Consider the following 17,515-nt stretch of genomic DNA (forward strand, 5'->3'; position numbering starts at 1 on the left):
TCTCGTTTCCATCCAGTGACACTGAGACAAGGGCCAGAACATTCATCATCAATTGGATGGCTAGATTTGTTTTCCGGCCCACATTACTTCAATCCAACGGCCTTGTGGAACATTTCCACTGGCAACTGAAGGCGCTCCTCAATTAGGTCAATGAGTTGCCATGGGTTCTATTGGGAGTGCGCATGGCTTCAAAGGAAGATATGTCTGCATTGTCCGCAGAGATGGTGTATGGTACTGTCCTTACAGTTTCATGGGACATTCATTTCACACCAACTCTGATCTGAATGTCCTTCAGCAGCTTTGACATGGTGTCATGATCAGCAAACCTTTTCCTACCTAATGACATGGATCCCCTAAAGAGAATGTTCCCCCACCACACCTGGATGCTGATTTTTTGTGCACAGACAGGTCCCAGGAGTCCCGTTACAACGACCGTATGAGGGCCATTTCCGCGTGGTGAAGAAGGATGAGGTATGTATACTTTGGACATTGGGGGACATTCACAGCTGTTTAGTGTGGACAGACTCAAGCTTGCCCATGTGGATCCCGCTTCACCCATTCAGTACCCCCAACCCAGACGGTGAGGGGGTCCACCTAAGCTGCATGCAGCTGCTGCTTTAGTTTCTGGTGACAGTTCGGGGTGGCGGGTGTTGGTGTAGCAGCTGTCTAGTGGGCCGAGTGGGCACGGTTCTTTGCCGGGTGCGCAAAATCATAAGACAGAGAGCTGGGTACTCATCCATTTAATTGACCACCCTCGCGTGGTGCTGCGTGCCGAGGAATGGCACGCTGATCTGTGGATTCTGCTGCGGGAAGGCGTGGGACACACACAGGGCTTAATTTAAACCTGTGGTCCCATGGATTGGCAGGAAACTCTGAATGATGTCCCACCTTCTCCCATGGAGCCCGGGACATGCAGTAAATGAAAGAAGCCTGTAAAGTCTGAATAAAGCAGTCCTGTGTTGACTAACCTGGTGTCTGTGTGTGGCTTTAATAGCTCTATCGAAGTAGCCACTACATATTTAAATATTTGGGGTGATTATCCCACTTACAGGATTCTTTTCACAGCCATCTCACAGCCTGTGGGAAGAAGCTATTCCCCAGCCTGTCAGTCCTGATTTTGCTGATGGACGTGGTTAAAGATGCTGTGTACTGGATGGAAATGGTTTCTTTACAATTCCTTGAGTCCTATTTGAAAAACACTCCCAGTAAATGTCATCTACAGAAGAAAGGGAGACCAAAGTGATCCTCACAACTCTTTGTATCATTCCTGTCTGATGCTTTACAGCTACTAGACCATCCAATGATGCAGCCAGACAGGAAACTCAATTGCGCCTGTGTAAAATCTCAGGATGAGAGCCGTTGTCCTTGACCGCCTCAGCCTCCTTGCGAAGTGTAGGCGCTTCTGACCAATAATGAGGTGTGATTGTTTTGTGTATTAATACGTGTCCACCATCAGCCACCTCCCCACCATGACTACCAGCCCCACCATGACTACCAGCCCCCCCCCCCCACATCACCATCGGGCACACAAAACTCAAAACGGTCACCCAGTTTCCCTATCTCAGCTGCACCATTTCATCGGATGCAAGGATCGACAACGAGATAGACAACAGACTCGCCAAGACAAATAGCACCTTTGGATGACTACACAGAAGAGTCTGGAAAAACAAACAACTGGCAAACCTCACAAAGATTAGCGTATACAGAGCCGTTGTCATACCCACATTCCTGTTCGGCTCCAAATCATGGGTCCTCTACCGGCATCAAATACGGCTCCTAGAACGCTTCCACCAGCGTTATCTCCGCTCCATCCCAGAGATCATAAATTCAAAAGGATTGGTGAAATATTTCCTCTGTATTGTTAACACTAAAGTCCCTATATTTTTCAAGGCATTCGGACGTAACTGAGAAACATTACATTTTAAACACATGGTACGTCAGGATCAGAAGGATTGGAGCATTCTTGTTCAAGTGACACAACTTTAAAAAATAACATCTAACTTTATGAAGAATGTGATGCTACAACAGGAACAACGGATGGAATCAGACACATTCTATGAGCATTGAGAAGCAAAAAATGGATTGGTTTTCCATTCCTTCCTCAGCGAACCAATGACCCTGACAGGTCCTCCCCGACCTGCGACCGTAGTGGAGTCCAAAGGATCATTCAGACCCCACAATGGACGCAAGTTGGAGTTTTGCCCCCGTTCGAGGAGCCCTGAAGTCTTAGAGCCTATTTTTAAAATCAAATGATTTGACAAACGAGAACAGAGACACAGGACACGTAAGACCCAAAATGTGCGGATTGACTTTGTGACTCAGTTTCTCAGGGTCCTTCGGCTGGGGGCAGCCATCTTAATTTCAGTGCTAGACCAACAATCTCACCAAATGACTCTGCTTGAAATCAAGATTCAAACCATTTTGAGGAATACAACAGGAATTGTTCAACAAGAGCCTGGTGTTCCCTGAGGAGTTTTCTTTCAAGAGTGGAAATGATTTTTTTTAAAAGCCCGTTAATCTTCCTGATACAGATCTTTGTATTTAACTTTCAGGTTGCTATCTGTTGTTAACTTGGAGGCCTTTAATGGAATCTTTGCTTTAACCAAGCAGTTTTCTTGCAATTTTCCAGCTGTTGGATGCGATTCAGTTGCGGCAAGTTTAGCAAGTGGGATTTTGATGTGAAACTGCAACTCACAACGTCATTTTTGTGTTTGAAAATGCAAATGTGAAAATATTAACTTTGGTCTCCTCGGTTTGCTTAAGTTTACAGAGTAGACGTTGGGTCAAGCTGAGAAGACAGAGTTGGATGCCCTTTTGGCGAATCGGCTGGGCATAGCAGAAAGCTCAAAACGAGGGTCTGAAAAAATAATGAAGCAGACTGAAGTGCCGTTGAACCAAACCCAGGTAAAGAATTTAATTTTGTGCTGTGTACTTAAGAGAGCAAACGATTTGGGCTTTTAGTGGTGACCTATTTAAATGAACAAAATCTGATTAGAATTAAAGTTTATGGAATGTTTGGAAGGTGCCACAAAAAATGGAGCGTATAAATTAGATGTTGTAATTAAGATAAATGAACAATGCAATGAGCCTGGTGTCACAGTATCTGCCTACCTCTACCGTACATCACCATTAAACGTTCTCCCCAATATGAACCTGATGTCAAAGTATCTGACACAATTAATTGAACATCACTGTTAAACCTTCTCACGAATGTGAATCCTGTCTCATAGTTTCTGCTTCAGTCTATAGTCCATCAATGTTAAACTTTCTTCCCCCTGTGAACCTGGTGTAATAGTATTTGCTTCAGTCTACCGTCCATCACCGCTAAACATTCTCCCCACTGTAAACCTGGTGTCACAGTATCTAACTCAGTCTCCCATACATCACCCTTAAATCTCCTCCCTACTGTGAACCCACCGTCAATGTATCTGCAATAGTGTAATGGGCATCATTTTTAAAAATTCTTCCCATTGTAAACCCGGAGTCACAGTATCTGCTCAGTCTACTGTACATCACCGTTAAACCTTCTCCCCACTGTGAACCCAGTATCTGCCGCAGTTTATTGTACATCACTGTTATACCTTCTCCATACTCTGAAATCGATGTCACAGTATCTGCCTCAATCTACCGTACATCACTGTGTAACATTCTCCCCAATGTGAACTTGGTGTCACAGTATCTATCATAGTTTATCGTACATTACTGTTCAAACTTCTCACTGTTGTGAAGGCATAATCTTAATATCTGTCTCAGTTTCCCATACATCATTGTTAAACCTTCTCCCCCTGTAAACCTGGTGTCACTTTATCTACCACAGTTCATTTCACATCATCTTTAAACCTTCTTCCTACCGTGGTGAACATGGTGTCACAGTATCTGTCACAGCTTATTGTAAATCACTGTTAAACCTTCTCTCTAGTGTGAACTCGGTGTCACAGTATCTGACACAGTTCATCACTGTTAAACCTTCTCCCCACTGTGAACCTGGTGTCACAGTATCTGACACAGTTCATCACTGTTTTCTCCCCACTGTGGTCTACCGTCACATCAAAAATAAAATTCTACCCTCAATGAACCAGGTGTCACTGAATCTGCTGCAGTTTTCCTTACACAACTATTAAACCTTATCCACTCTATAAACCTGGTGTCACAGTATCTACCTCAGTCAATCATACATCACTTTTAAACCTTCTCCCCACTGTGAACCCAGTGTAACAGTATCTTCCTCAGTCTGCCGTACATCACCGTTAAACATTCTCACTTCTGTGAACCTGGTGTCTCAGTATCTGCCACAGTTTATTTTACATCACTCTTAAACCTTATCTCCACTGGAAACCTGTTGTCAGAGTTTCTGCCACCGTTTATCGTACATCACTGTTAAACCTTTTCGTTGCTCTGAACCAGTGTCACAGTTTCTCTCTAAGTCCACCGGACATCAGCGTTAAACTTTCTCCCTACTGTGAACCCAGTGTCTCAGTATGTGTTTCAGTCTCATGTGTATCAACATTAAACCTTCTCCCCACTGTGAACCTATGTGGCAGTTTGTGCCAGAGTTCGTTGTACATCACCGTTAAACCTTCTCGCCACTGTGAAACTGATGTCACAGAATCTGCCCCAGTTTATGTTACATCACTGATAAACCTTCTCCCGATTGTGAACACAGTTCACAATATCTACCTTAGTCTACCATATATCACCGCTAAATCCTATCCCCACTGTTTACCCAGTTTCACAGTATCTGCCTCATTCTACTGTACATCACTATTAAACCTTCTCGCCACTGTGTATCCAGTTTCACAAATCTGCTTCAGTCTCCCAAAAATCACCATTAAAATTTCTCCTCACTGTGTCACTGTATCTGCAACAATGTATCGCGTGTCACGATTAAACCTCCTTCCCACTGTTAACCCGGAGTCACAGTATCTGCCTCAGTCTACTCTACATTACCGTTAATCTATCTCTCAACTGTGAATCCAGTGTCACAGTATTTGCCACATTATATCATACATCACCGTTAAACCTTTTCCCCACTGTTAACCTGATGCCACAACATCTGCTGTAGTTTATTGTACATCACTATTAAACCTTTTTAATACTGCTGTGAACCCGGTCTCACAGTATCTTCCTCTTTCTTCTGTATATCACCGTTAAACCTTCTCCCCACTGTGAACCCGGTATAACAGTATCTGCCTCAGTCTGCCATACATCACCCGTTAAACCTTCTCACTACTGTAAGCCCGGGGTCTGAGTACCTGCCTCAGTCAACCATCCATCACAGTTAAACATTCTCACCTCTTTGAACCTGGTGTCTCAGTATCTGCCACAGTTAAATCACCGTTAAACCTTATCTCCACTGGAAACCTGTTTTCAGAGGTTCTGCCAAAGTTTATCATACATCACTGATAAACCTCCCCACTGAGGTCCCGGTGTAACTGTGTCTTGCTCAGTCTGCTGTACATCACCATTAAACCTTCTCCCAACTGTGAATCTGGTGTCACAGTATCTGCCACAGTTTATCGTACATCACTATTAAACCTTCTCACTTCTGTGAACTCATTTTCATGGTTTCTGCCAACATTTACCGAACATCACTGTTAAACCTTCTCACTACTGTGAACCCTGTGTCATAGTATCAGTCTCAATCTACCGAAAATCACCATTAAACCTTCTCCCTAATGTGAACCCACTGTCACAGGACCTGCCTAAGTCTACCGTACATTAATGCAAACCTTCTCCCTACTGTGAACCCGGTGTCGCTGTATCTGCCCCAGTTTAACATACATCACTTTTAAACCTTCTCCCCATTGTGAACCCAGTGTTTCAGAATCAGTCTCAGTCTCCCATGTATCACCATTAAACCTTCTCCACACTGTGAAACTGATGTCACAGTATATGCCAGAGTTTTTTGGACGTCACTATTAAACCCTCTCCCCACTGTGAACCCAATGTAACTGTATCTGCCTCAGTCTCCCGTATATCACTTTTAAACTTAGTCCCCACTGTGATCCTGGTGTCACAGTGTATGCTAAAGTTTTATGCCCATCACTGTTTAACCTTCTCACTGCTCTGAACCCAGTGTCACAGTTTCTGTCCCAGTCTACCGTACATCACCATTAAACGTTCTCCACACTGTGAACCTGTTGTCACAGTATCTGCCACAGTTTATTGTACATCACTGTTAATCCTTCTCCCGACTGTGAACCCAGTGCCACAGTATCTGTCTCAATCCACCACACATCTGAGTTAAACCTTCTATTCACTGTGAACCTGGTCTTCTAGTCTCTGCCACAGTTTATTGTACATCACTGTTATACCTTCTTAATACTCTGAGCTCGGTGTCACAGTATCTTCCAATTTCTACCAAACTTACCATAAACATTCTCCCCAATGTGAACCTGGTGTCAATGTACATGACACAATTTATCGTACATTACTGTTAAACATTATCCCCACTGTAAACCTGGTGTCACAGTATCTGTCTCAGTCTACCATACATCACCATATTACCTTCTCCCCACTATGAACCTGGGTCACAGTATCTTCCTCTGTCTTTCGTACATCACCATTAAACCTTTCCCAACTGTGAAACTTGTGTCACTTTATCTGCCACAGTTTTTTTTTACATCACCATTAAATCTTCTTCCAATGTGAACATAGTGTCACAGTATATGCCAGAGCTTATCGTAAATCTCTGTTCAACCTTCTCACTCCTGTGAACTCGGTCTCACAGTTTCTGCCAAAGTCTACCGTACAGCACCCTTAAATATTCTCCCCACTGTGAACCTGGGATCACAGTATCTGCCTCAATATACTGTACATCATTGGTAAACCTTATCCTCACTGTTAACCTGGTATCAAAATATCTGACACAGTTTATCGTACATTACTGTTAGATTTTCTCACTGCTGTGCACCCAGTGTAACAGTGTCTGTCTCAGTCAACCATACATGATCATTAAAGCTTCTCCCCCTATGAACCTGGTGTCACAGTTTCTGATTGAGTTTATCATACATTACCGTTAAACCTTCTCACTGCTTTGAATCCAGTGTCACAGTTTCTGTCCCAGTCTACCGTACATCACCATTAAACGTTCTCCACACTGTGAACCTGTTGTCACAGTATCTGCCACAGTTTATTGTACATCACTGTTAATCCTTCTCCCGACTGTGAACCCAGTGCCACAGTATCTGTCTCAATCCACCACACATCTGAGTTAAACCTTCTATTCACTGTGAACCTGGTCTTCTAGTCTCTGCCACAGTTTATTGTACATCACTGTTATACCTTCTTAATACTCTGAGCTCGGTGTCACAGTATCTTCCAATTTCTACCAAACTTACCATAAACATTCTCCCCAATGTGAACCTGGTGTCAATGTACATGACACAATTTATCGTACATTACTGTTAAACATTATCCCCACTGTAAACCTGGTGTCACAGTATCTGCCTCAGTCTACCAGACATCACCATATTACCTTCTCCCCACTATGAACCTGGGTCACAGTATCTTCCTCTGTCTTTAGTACATCACCATTAAACCTTTCCCAACTGTGAAACTTGTGTCACTTTATCTGCCACAGCTTTTTTTTACATCACCATTAAATCTTCTTCCAACGGTGAACATAGTGTCTCAGTATATGCCAGAGCTTATCGTAAATCTCTGTTCAACCTTCTCACTCCTGTGAACTCGGTCTCACAGTTTCTGCCAAAGTCTACCGTACAGCACCCTTAAATATTCTCCCCACTGTGAACCTGGGATCACAGTATCTGCCTCAATGTACTGTACATCACTGGTAAACCTTATCCTCACTGTTAACCTGGTATCAAAGTATCTGACACAGTTTATCGTACATTACTGTTCGATTTTCTCTGTCTCAGTCAACCATACATGATCATTAAAGCTTCTCCCCCTATGAACCTGGTGTCACAGTATCTGACTGAGTTTATCATACATTACCGTTAAACCTTCTCACTGCTTTGAATCCAGTGTTACAGTATCTGCCTCAGTCTACCTTACCACACCATTAAACATTCTCACTACTGTGAACTCGGTGTCACAATATCTGCCAAAGTCTTCCATACATCACATTAAATATTCTCCCCAATGTGAACCATTTGTCACTGTTTCTGCCCTAGTTTATCCTACATCACCGTTAAACCTTCTTCCTACAGTGAACCTGGTGTCACAATATCTGCCACAGCTTATCTTAAATATCTGTTCAACCTTCTCACTCCTGTTAACTCAGTCTCACAGTATCTGCCAAAGTCCACTGTACATCACCATTAAAATTATCCACACTGTCAAACCTGGGGTCACACCATCTGCCTCAATCAACTGTATATCACTGTTAAACCTTATCCTCATTGTTAACCTGGTATCAGAGTATCTGACACAGTTTATCGTACATTACTGTTAGATTTTCTCACTCTGTGCCCCCAGTGTAACAGTGTCTGTCTCAGTCGACCGTACATGATCATTAAAGCTTCTCCCACTGTGAACCTAGTGTCACAGTATCTGACTCCGTCTTCCGTACAACACTGTTAAACCTTATCCCAACTGTACACTTGGTGTTATGGTATCTTCCTTAATTTACCATACATCACCTTTAAACCTCCTCCCCACTGTGAACACAGTGTCACAGTATCTGCCTCAGTCTACTGTACATGACCATTAAACTTTCTCCTCACTGTGAACCTGGTGTCACATTATCTGACACAGTTTATCGTATATTACTTTTAAACCTTCTCACTGCTGTTAACCCAATGTCACAGTATTTGTGAAAATTTATCGTACATCTCCGTGAAACATTCTCCCCATTGTGAAGCTGGGGTCAGGTTACCTGCCTCAGTCTGCCAGGTACAGCACCAATGGCTCTCAGCCAAAGGTGCTGTAGTTGAGTTTGGGTGGCCAGAGGTTACTGCTCAAGAAGGCCAGGGGCTGCCATTGCCCTTCAATGAATTGCTCCAGTGCGCCCCCTACTGCTGTGCTGGATGCATCTACTGTGAGAGTGGTGGGTGTCTCTGGCCTGGCGTGTACCACAAGGATTGTGTTGGCCAGTGTGTCCTTGGCCCTCTGGAACACCTCCAAATCCTCATTGTCCCAGGTAATGTCTTTACCTTTCTCCGCATGATGTGGGCCACTACCAGTATGGATTGGTTATAAAAACTAATTGTACTGGTGAATTCCTGCAGCCCCTTCATTATGGGGGGTTTGGGGAAGCACTGAACAGCCTCTACCTTTTCAAGCAGGGGTTTAGTTCCGTGCCTGTTGATTTGATACCCCAGGAAGTCGAACGTTTCCAACCTGAACTGGCACTAAGTAAGGTCTATAGTGTCCAAATTGCTGCAGTCGAGTGCACAGATGCCTTAGATCACACATGTCAAACTCAGGCCCGCGGGCCAAATTTGGACCGTGATATAATTATATTTGGCCCGCAAGATCATATCAAATATGTATTAGAGCTGGCCCGCTAGCCGCCGTGCCAGTATAGCGCATGCACAGCTAATACTACAAATCCCAGAATGCTTTGCAAATGCATTGGCGCTGACCCGTCAGCCCGCTAATCGCCCCCACCTCCTCTCTTTACTTTCATTAGGATCTGCGACCTGTCGCCAAACTCACATGTAATAAACCCCTTACGAAAAATGGCCAAACGAAAGAGAGAAAAAAGGACCTTTCAAGACAGGTGGGAGGAAAACTCTGACCCCACAGTTTGATGAATTTGTATCTTTTTCCTATATCTGTCATGATCATCTCTAATCTATTCATTTTTTCTTCTGTACTTTTAATTCTTCTTTTTATTTCATTAAATTCTTGTAATTGCCATTCTTTTACTGATTCCATATATTCTTTAAGAAAATATATCCATTGTCTTGCCCTTCCCTTCTTCTTCCATTTCTCTGTGTTCTCTTCTTCTTCTTCCTCTGGGTTGGTCATCTGTTGTTTCCTCGATTTATTTTTTCTCTCTTCTTTCTTGGTCTCGTTATTTTCTATGTTCTCTTCTTGATGTTGTGCTGTGGCTGTCATTCTCAGCTGTGGAGATCGACTCCGCAGCTGATCCCCCCTCCCGTCAGTGTTTTTTTTTTTGTCTTGCGCATCACACATGTGCGAGGAGTCGCGCCAGCGCAGTTGTGCACTTTTGCTTGGCTCCGCGAGCCATTTTTGTACTCCCGAGCTCGGGACTTTGACTGACCTGAGGGAGCGGGCTTCTCTCTCCACAGCCGGCTTCCTCGGACAGGTAAGGCCTTCACCTTCTTCTTCTGATGTCTTTTCTTCTTCTCTTCTTCCCGTTGCTTTCGACTTTTCTTTCTTCGCTGCCATTTTCTTCCCACCTTTACTTTCACTTTATTTTAATTTTTGTGTTTGTGCCTTTGTGTTTTCTGTGTTTTTTTTAAACTTTTCCGGAGAGGGCTGGAGTTCCCCGACTGGCCACTACTCCATCACGTGACTCCTCCATCTGACACAGTTTATCGAACATTACTGTTGAACATTCTCCCCAATGTGAACCTGGTGTCACAGTATCTGCTACAGTTTATTGTACATCATGTTAAACATTCTCCCTACTGTGAACCTCGTGTCACAGTATCTTACAGAGTTTATCGTACATTACTGTTAAACATTTTCCCCACTGTGAACCTGGTGTCACAGTGTCTGACACAGTTTATCGTACATTACTGTTAAACCTTCACCCCACTGTGAACCTGGTGTCACAGTATCTGACACAGTTTATTGTACATCACGTTAAACATTCTCCCCAATGTGAACCTGGTGTCACAGTATCTGACACAGTTTATTGTACATCATGTTAAACATTCTCCCTACTGTGAACCTGGTGTCACAGTATCTGACACAGTTTATCGTACATTACTGTTAAACATTCTCCCCAGTGTGAACCTGGTGTCACAGTATCTGACACAGTTAATTGTACATTAGGTTAAACCTTCTTCCCGCTGTGAACCTGGTGTTACAGTACCTACCTAAGTCTACTGTTTATCACCGTTAAAACTTCTACCCACTGTGAATCTAGTGTCACAGTATCTGACACAATTTATTGTACATTAATGTTAAACATTTTCACTCCCGTGAACCCATTGTCTCAGTATCTATCTCAGTCCACCGTACATCACCGATAAACATTCTCCCCACTGTGAAGCTGGTGTCAGAGTATCTGCGTACGTCTATCGTACGTCACCATGAAACATTCTCCCAACAGTGAAAACAGTGTCACTTTCTCTGCCACAGTTTATCATACAGAACTGTTAAACGTTCTCCCCACCATCAATCCCGTCAGTGTCATAGCATCTGCCTCAGTTTCTCGTACATCACCAGTAAACCTTTTCCCCACTGTGAGGCCGATTTTACTGTACCTACCACAGTTTATCGTACATCACCATTAAACCTTCTCCGCGCTGTGCACCTAGAGCCATGGTATCTACCTCAATTCACCGTATATCATCGTTAAATCTTCTTCCCACTGTGAACACAGTGTCACAGTATTTGCCTCAGTCTACTGTACATCACCGTTAAACTTTATCCCCAATGTAAACCATTTGTTAAAGTTTCTGCGAGCATTTATCATACATTACAGTTAAACCTTCTCTCCATTGTGAACACTGTATCATAGTATCTGCCTCAGTCTACCATACATCACTTTTAAAACTTATCCCCACTGTGCACCTGGTGACACAGTATCTATCTCAATTTACCATACATCAGCGTTGAACCTTATCCCCCAATGTGAACAATTTGTCAAAGTTTATGCCAGCGTTTATTGTACATCACAGTTAAACCTTCTCCCCACTGTGAACACTGTGTCAAGGTATCTGACACAGTTTATTGAACATGAGTACTAAACATTCTCACTACTGTGAAACAGGTATCACTGTATCTGCAACAATGAATCGTGTATCACTGTTTACCCTCCTTCCCACTGTGAACCTGATGTCAAATTATCTGTCTCAGTCTATCGTACATCACCGTTGATCTATCTCTCAACTGTGAATCCATTGTCACAGTATTTGCCACATTATATCATACATCACTGTTAAACCTTCTCCCTAATGTGAACCCACTGTCACAGAATCTACCTAATTCTACCGTACATTAATGTTAAACCATCTACCTACTGTGAAACCGGTATCACTGTATCTGCAACATTGAATTGTGTATCACCGTTAAACCTCTTACCCACTGTGAACCTGGTGTCACAGTATCTGCCCCAGTTTATCTTACATCACTGATAAACTTCTTCCGACTGTGAACCCGGTGTCACAATATCTACCTCAGTTCACCATATATCACCAATAAATCCTCTCCCCACTGTTTACCCAGTTTCACAGTATCTAACTCAGTCAACCATACATCAGCGTTAAACCTTCTCCCCACTGTGAACCCGGTGAAATAGTATCTGCCTCAGTCTCCCGAAAATCACCATTAAAATTTCTCCCCACTGTTAAATCTGTGTCTCTGTATCTGCACCAATGTATCACGTGTCACCTTTACACCTCCTCCACACTGTGAACCCGGTGTCACAGTACCTGCCACAGTTCATTGAACCTCACTATTAAACCGTCTCACTAATGTGCACCCGGTTTCACAGCATCCATCACAGTCCACCGTACATCTCCGTTAAACCTTCTCACTACTGTGAACTGTTGTCACAATATCTGCCATGTCTACCGTACATTAAGTTAAACGTTCTCCCCAATGTGAACCATTTGTCACTGCTTCTGCCATAGTTTATCATACATCACAGTTAAACCTTTTCACTGCTGTGAACCCATTGTCTCAGTATCTATCTAATTATCATTAAACCTTCCCCCGACTGTGAACCTGGTTTCACAATATCTTACACAGTTTATCGTACATTAGTGTTAAACCTCCTCCCTGCCGTAAACCCAGTGTCACAATGTTTGTGACAGTTTTTCGTACATCTCCGTGAAACATTCTCCCCACTGTGAAGCTGTGGTCAGATTACCTGCCTCAGTCTGCCAGATACAACACCGATTGCTCTCAGCCAAAGGTGCTGTAGTTGAGTTCGGGTGGCCAGAGGTGTCTGCTCAAGAAAGCCAGGGGCTGCCATTGCCCTTCAATGAATTGCTCCAGTGCGCCCCCTACTGCTGTGCTGGAAGCATCTACTGTGAGAGTAGTGGTTGCCTCTGGCCTGGTGTGTACCAGAAGGATGGTGTTGGCCAGTGCGTCCTTGGCCCTCTGGAACACCTCCAAATCCTCATTGTCCCAGGTAATGTCTTTACCTTTTTCCGCATGATGTGGGCCACTACTGGTATGAATTGGTTATAAAAATTAATTGTACTGGTGAATTTATGGTGTGTTTGGGTAAGCACTGAACAGCCTCTACCTTTTCAAGCAGGGGCTTAGTTCCGTGCCTGTTGATTTGATGCCCCAGGAAGTCAAACGTTTCCAGCCTGAACTGGCACTAAGTAAGGTTTATAGTAAGTCCAAATTCCTGCAGCCGGGTGCACAGTCGCCTTAGGTGGTCTCTGTTTAGCTTCATTGCCACCATCTTGATATCTTGTGGTTACTGCCACCCTCTGCTGTTGGAGAATATATTCCTTGGTCTCAGCCCCTCAATGTGACTAAGAGCCCCTTAAATGCCCCTAATGTTTTGGCCTTCACTCCTGGCAAGGCATTCCTGGAACCCACAACTCTGGGTAAAAGAAAATACCCCTGATATCTCCCCTAAATCTTCCTCCCTTTGCTTTGGACAGATGTCTTCTAGTGTTTGCTACTCCCATCAGGTTTTCAGGCAAACTGAGGGGCATCTTTCACCGAGTTTCTGGTTTACCAGCAGTTCTGGATGTCTGTCTCTGGATGCTCTGCTCCGTGGACCACCCCGCAGTATCCCATCTAGTCCTAGAGTCTCTGTGTCAGACATTCTCTGCTGACCACTGCCTGATGGCTTTGTGGTCAAATGTGTTTGTCTATGAAACCGTTCCCAGGAAGGTGAAGGGGAAAAGTCCTGTTGACTGGGTCATTGAGCAGCACCAGGGCCAGACCACTCTTTCACAACACCTGAGCCAGGTAGAACCTCAGCACATAGCACCATTTGGTGCCCTTGCACTTTGGTTCCAAGCACAGCCACACACAATGATGGCCATGCTGGTTACACCCTTGTCCTCATTGATTGAACATACATGGTCCTTCTCCAGACTCTATCCATTTTGGACCCCCACTTGAATAGGAAATCTGTTTTGAGAATTGCCAGGGTGGAGGTGTGGGAACGGGCCACACCTGCCCCACATGCAGCAGGACCGAGAGTTCCTTGCACCTTGCAACTGATGATCCGATTGACAGAGTTGGGCGTCTCTGTGGTTCTCCCTGTCTCCTGGAGCTGGGGATCTCTGTACTGATCCCCATCTCCTTGAGTTGGTGCTTTGTTCTCCACCAGCCCCACAAGACAACCAAGACCCTTGGATGGAGAGCAGAGGTGCAGAGAGATCAGTGAGAACACGGGTAGTTTCAACAGGGTGGGGTCCATCCAGGTGCCTGATAACAGGAGGAAACCAAGGGGGAAGGAGGATGCAGGACATTCATTAGCAGGAGATTGCGAGAGAGTGGATTCCTCGAACTCTTGAGGGGAGAAGGTGCTGATCGATCCATCGGTTTAGGTGGGGCAGGGTATCGACATGGCAGCTGACTGGAATTGTCAGCGGGATACTGAGACCTGGGAGAGGAGGGGAAGGAGGGTGCAGTAGTGTTCTGATGAGAGAGTGTTGAGGGAGAGGCAACATGGGTGGAACCTCAAGGTAAGGGACCCCTGATTGTTTGCAGGTATGGCATTTGTAAATAGGTATCCAGCACAGAGCCTCTTTGTCCCCCTGCCATCAGGAAGGAGATATGGAGGAATAAAAGCAGGACAGCCAGGCAGCTTCTTCCCAAAGGCCTTGAGATTGACAAGGCAACATGAGCTGTCTGGGAGCAAAGAATGAAAAGGGGGAGAGGAATATGGACTGATTACAACAGCTCAGCCAGCAAGAGAGAGGGGCAGAAGGGCCTGTTTCTGTGTTGTCTATCTGGACCAGCCTTTTGCATTCTAGCTTTATAAAACCCAACCATTTTTAAATTTAATAATGACGGTACAGAATGAATAAAGAGAAAAGATGTCTGTCCAGCAGCGAGCATCAAAGGCACTTCCTGAAACGGAGGCTCTGAAACCACAGGGAGCTTCCAGCCGGAATGAGGCCTGACTTCTGCGAGAAGCAGGGATAATGTAGGGGAAGGGGTGGGGAAGGGAGGGGGTAGAGATACTTTCCTCCATTCACCTCCCCTTTCCTCCACCCCGTTCCCTGTCCTGGGTAAACTTGTACCTCTCACTTTGTTCGTTTTAGATTGGTCACAGTGTTCGAGCTACCATAAGAAAATAGACACCCACACCGAGAGCAGTTCAGTTTAAACAAATGTTTATTACAAATTCAAAAGCTGATTTCAAACTAAAATATGCAAGCCCTTCCCAATTATACTTATCAACGCCTGGACTGGTCCCAACTGCCGAAGCAAGGCAATGACTGCACACTTGTAATAGGTTGTCGGTGTGCTGGTTGCAGCTTCTCCACCTCCCTCGACCAGGACGTTAGCTGGACTCTAGAAGTTCTTCTTGCTGAAAGATGTTGCCACCTCTCGGAGAGTCTCAAACTTCAGCTGCGGGACCATGGCTTATATTACCCAAAAACTTCTTACCCAAGCATATATTCCCAGCGCAGTAAGAAAGATAAGCGAGCAAGCTAGCATGTTAGGCTTCTAAGAAATAACATAATTTTCAGCTTATCACTTTGAATACAATGGTTATTTTGCATCAAGGCTAGGCCTCTGACAGTCTGTGACCAAAACAAGCAGGAAGATTAAATGTTCTTGGTACACAGATGTCCTTTTGTCAGATAACTGCATCTCTGGCCCCTTGGTGGAATTTAGCTTATGTCTGCTGATTGTAAAAAACAAGCAGGTTCTCAGCCTTGCAGAAGCAAAGGTTGCAAAGGTAAAAAAAAAACACGGTTTAAATCTTCTATTACATTCCCTTCCCCATTCCCCTGCCCATTATCCTCCCAATTTCCTTCCCCCCGCTCGCCTCCCGGTTCCCCTCCCCCTTCCCATTCCCCTACTCCTAACTCTAACCCCTAACAAACCCTAACCTTAACATTACTGATACCCCCTATCACTACTCCACATCCCCTAACTCTACCCCTACCCCGTCCCCTAACTCTATCTCGACCCGTACGCCGTCCCCTAACCCCAAACCTAATTCTACCCACCTTCCTCTAACCCAAACACTCACCGCACCTCTATCTCCTACTCCTAACCCCTTCCCCTAAACCTAATACAAACCCACTTCCCCGAACTCTAATCCTAACCCTAAACCTAGACCTAATCCTTGCCCATGTCTCCTAACCCTAACCATGATGTTACGTCAATCCCAGCCCTAACCCTTACTCTCACCCAACCCAAGCCTAAACCCTACCCCTATCCCCTACACCTCTCTCCTTCCCCAAACCATACCCCTTACCCCTATCCCATACCCACACCCCCAAGCCTACCCCTTACTCACCCCGCTTCCATTACCCTCTTTCTCCTACCCCCTTCCCCTACCACTCCTTCCCCTAGGTTAGGGTAGGAAGGGGAAAGGGGGGAAGGGGAGGTGAAGGGAGGAGGGCTGGGGTTAGGGCATAGATGTGAGGGAAGGGGAAGGTAAGCAGGAGGGGGTTGGGATGTAGGAGGTGTAGGGGAGAAAGGGGGTGTGGGTGAAGGGACATGGAAAATGCAGGGAATGGGGTTGGCAGGGCCAGAGGGAGAAGAAGGGGAGAGATTCAGGCCATCATGATGTTGTCCGTCCTCTGTTCAGCTGGGATGCGAGGTTCTTCTGGACTCGTGTCTTGTCTCTGAGATCGCTCCTTCTCCTGGGAAGAGAAATATGAGTGATAGAGATGCTGTCTACGAGGCCTGATCATAATGATTTTGGAGGATCCAAACTCTTCCCACATCACCCCCCTCCCTACACCTACACACTAGAGCCTTTCCACTTCCTCTGCTTTACCTGAGAAAGTGTGTTTTTGAGAAAAGCACAATCTATCTGTGCAGAGCTCAGAGCACCGTGTCCCCATCAGGCAACACCCTGGTTCACCACTACATGACAAATCATGGATGGATCAGTCGAGTCCCTTCAGCTGACCCATCTGAACCTACCCCACAACAATATTACCCTTCCCTTCCTCACACCAGTACCCTCTGTTTTTCTTTTATTCCTGTCCCCATATTAAAATCTTTTGTATGCCTTTTTTGGACCAGCCTCCTTTAAATCAAATATTATAACAATTAATATCAAATCACAACGTTACGGTGTTTACAAATATATGTTGATAACATATAAAAAAGAAAAGAAAGGAAAAGAAACTAAGATACGACTAGCGACGGCTACTCTGTTACTGAATGACCTCACAAACAGACGGGTTGAGTTTAGTGAGCAAAAACTCCTTTATTTAGGTCTGCCTTGCTGGTCTTATGC

Source organism: Narcine bancroftii, unplaced genomic scaffold (genome assembly GCF_036971445.1).
Source record: "Narcine bancroftii isolate sNarBan1 unplaced genomic scaffold, sNarBan1.hap1 Scaffold_230, whole genome shotgun sequence".
NCBI lineage: Eukaryota > Metazoa > Chordata > Chondrichthyes > Torpediniformes > Narcinidae > Narcine > Narcine bancroftii.